This window comes from Octopus bimaculoides, chromosome 14, assembly GCF_001194135.2.
Source record: "Octopus bimaculoides isolate UCB-OBI-ISO-001 chromosome 14, ASM119413v2, whole genome shotgun sequence".
Taxonomy (NCBI): Eukaryota; Metazoa; Mollusca; class Cephalopoda; order Octopoda; family Octopodidae; genus Octopus; species Octopus bimaculoides.
Genome location: NC_068994.1, coordinates 24,381,071 through 24,384,482, shown reverse-complemented (window position 1 = coordinate 24,384,482; position 3,412 = coordinate 24,381,071). Strand labels below are relative to the sequence as shown.

The 3,412-nt window shown below is 36.0% G+C and overlaps 1 protein-coding gene across 3 annotated transcripts in view; it reads right to left on the bottom strand.

Annotated features, from left to right (window-relative positions):
* LOC106869122 (uncharacterized) overlaps positions 1 to 3,412 on the bottom strand; it is a 54,797-nt gene that overhangs the window by 44,877 nt on the left and 6,508 nt on the right. The gene's annotated exons all lie outside the window — the stretch shown is intronic.

The window sequence follows — 3,412 nt, the reverse complement described above, 5'->3', positions numbered from 1 at the left end:
GGGAGCTGTACTTTTGTGATCCTTTCTAACAATTCGCATGAGTCCGACGGTCCCTATCTTAAAGTCTTGGTTTTCTTCCAGAGTTTTGTTTCGACGAGGAGGTTTTTTCCCTCTTTCTCAAAGGCTGTCATTACTTTCGAGATAGTACTTCTTGATACACCAAACATTTCGGCTGTTTTCGTTACGTTAGCGCCTGCCATATGAGCACCATCAATTCGATCTCTTTGAAAGTCCGATAGATCTGTCATTTTAATGAATTTTAATTACCTTTTTCTGGTGATATCTGAAAAGAAACATCAATCTTAGCAAAACATATTAAGCAACACTAATAATAAATTTTAAAAAAACATAAAAATAAACATGCATTTGACGTCTTTATAGATATTTCAGAATTATGATGCTATGATGCTAGGTGTTTCCATTATTTTGTCCAACCCCTGTATATGCATTTCTATTAACTATATATATAAGGCCAATTATGCTATAGAAAGGTGTAGCTAGCTGAATTAATTTCGTATATTATAGGTACTTATTTATTGGCACTTATATAGTGAAGTCAAGACTAAATGCCGTAACATATTTAGTCTGATTATTTACTGTTTCTACTTGTTTGCGCTCATGTATAATTGTATAACTTGAATTTGTGTAGTGGAATGCATTTCACTTCAGTATAGAAGTGTCTGTGCTTCATACTATGTATGCATGTATGTATGTATGTATGTATGTATGTATGTATGTATGTATACCATATATGTCATTATTCAGTTTATTTCAAGATTTCTTGCCAACAGAGAAAGAACCGGTTTCTAACCTAGACCCTAGTCTCCTTCACTGGATTTTCAGCATCAACAACAGGGTATTTTTGTATGTATGTATGTATGTATGTATTATGTATGTATGTATATATGTGCAGATTTGTATGTTTTATGTATGTATTCTCATGCATATAGTTGCATATCTAGACATGCTCATATATATTTAAATTATAAACTTCTGGAAAGTTTTACAGATTTTTACAGTTCCAGTGATGGAATGGATCTGTAGTCTTCGGATTAGCTTTCTCCTTTCTGGCTTTGAAAAGCCTAATTTCTCAAGATTGGTATTTAGGCAGTGTGTTACATATCCCAGGGCCCCAATAATTACAGGTATAAACCTAAACTTGCAATCTGGATAGAGTAACTGCAGATTTCTTAATAGTTCATTTTAACATCCACTGGGCAGCTAATTTCCACAACTGTGCACAGTTTCTTTTCTCTATCCCAAATCATTGTATCAGGTCTGTGGTGCTTACATTTTGTTGAGGTCTTCACTGGTACATTCCACCAATATTCCTTTTTATTATGAGTGGCTATGGCTTCTACCATACTGTGGGTTCTTGTTTCTTTATCCTCGGGATTATCCTTCCGACGGATTTCATTATGGAGTGTCCCAGCTACAACGTCATGTCTCATCGGTAGATAATACCGTGATGACATTTTCGTACAACTGCTTATGATGTGGGTGATATCGCCAGTGTGAACTCCCCAAAGTCTGCATCTGTTGTTACACTTTACGGCTTTACCTGCATCTCTATCCCTTTTGGGCATCAAGTACTTGGTTGATATTTCCTGTTCCTGGATTACAAACGCATACCCTTCAAAATGTGAGGTAGTAATCCGGCTATTGGTCCATGATAAACTCTTTGATGATCGTTGTTATTATTAGCACGGAGCTTTCTAGTTACCTACCCATGCATAGTCTTCTACTCATATAGGCTCATCTTTTCATCTCATGATATGTTGCGGCAAAGCCGTGCGATTTCTGTAAGCATGTATTCCAAGTCTTATGATGTTATCAGCCTCAAGTATGCAAACTTGGTATAGGGATGCACTTCGGGACTTGGTGGTTAAAAGATGCTGCCGAAGGGATATGATGCGACATCCAAAGGCATTTTGGATCGATGTTAAGTCTCTTCTTCCTTGTTTTCGTTTTAGGTAGAGGCGATCTACATCGCTGTTGGCTGGCAGGCACTATAGAATCTGTTGGAATGTCACTAGCTGCGAAACCACGTGGTGGTCTTATATGATTCACGTTTTCGTTTATGCTTATAGAGTTGGAAAGAAGGTTAATTTTCGATTTCTTAATAAAGTTACAGTTACTAACCTTCTTTCTGCGTTCTACAAATGTAGCTTGTCGGCGTAGTTGCTTCGCAGTAAAATGATTTAATTCTGGATGCAGATCGTCCCAATATGATTTCAACCGATTCATATAGCCAACAGCGGGGTTTTGTTTTGCTTTTTCGTAGTAGTTCAATAGATCATTATTCAATTCATAACTCCAAGAGAAATGAGGTTTGTAGTTACGGTTTCTTGTATAACTACAGTTAGAAAGAAATTGTTTGTCTCTTGAGCTTTTTGTTCTGTTCCTCGATTGTGTTGTTGTTGATATTGTGTCCAGCCATGTTGTTTGTAGTAACTCTCTGCATGCTAAATTTAAGTTTCAGTCGAAAATCACTACGATCGTGAATAAAAGGCTCCTTCAGTTAATTCATCTGAAGATTAACCAGTTATATAACAAGGCTGATAGTTGTGGCTCCAAAGTTAGAGATAGTATTCATTGTATTTTCGATAAATAGTCTCCCATGCCAAATATACGAGTTGTCGTTTCGAATGTGTATGTATGTATGTATGTATGTATGTATGTATGTATGTATGTATGGTATGTATGTATGTATGGTATGTGTGTGTGTGTGTGTGTGTGTGTGTGTGTGTGTGTGTGTGTGTGTAACAAACGAATATACAGTGATTCTAAGTAGAAAGTAAAAAAAAAAACCAAATCACTTTTATACGCTTGTTTCTAGAGGCAAATTATTATTTTCTAAAAATATATTAAATATCTTGGACAGAAGCGGGAACCGCTAATTTCAGATTCAAGTCATCCAACATTTTGAACTATAGAAAGCCAAAATATTTGTCCATGCTTAATGGAAAAACCTTCCAAAACAACCGTTACATATATCCGGAAATCCACTTCATTCAAAGAACGGTGCTTTTGAATTATTTATTTTTAGTACACACACATACACACTCACAAGATATAATAAGAATAAGAATAATAATAATAATGATGATGATGATGATGATGATGATGATGACCATGATCATGATGATAATGATGATGATGATGATAATAATAATAATAAATCCCCGGATGCAGTACCAGGCAGTGGCTCTCATGGCTTCTGATCTTAATTGATTGGAAGTGTTATCATGTACATTGTTTTGTCTTGGTGTAAAAGATGGGCTACAGCAAATATTCTGCTTAATACCATAGATTTGCTTGTCAGTTGTTTGCCCTTAACCAGTTGAGCATGTCCCTTGGTGGCTGACAATATGTGCATCTCTGATCATGAGCAGAAGTAGTGGGGGAGCAT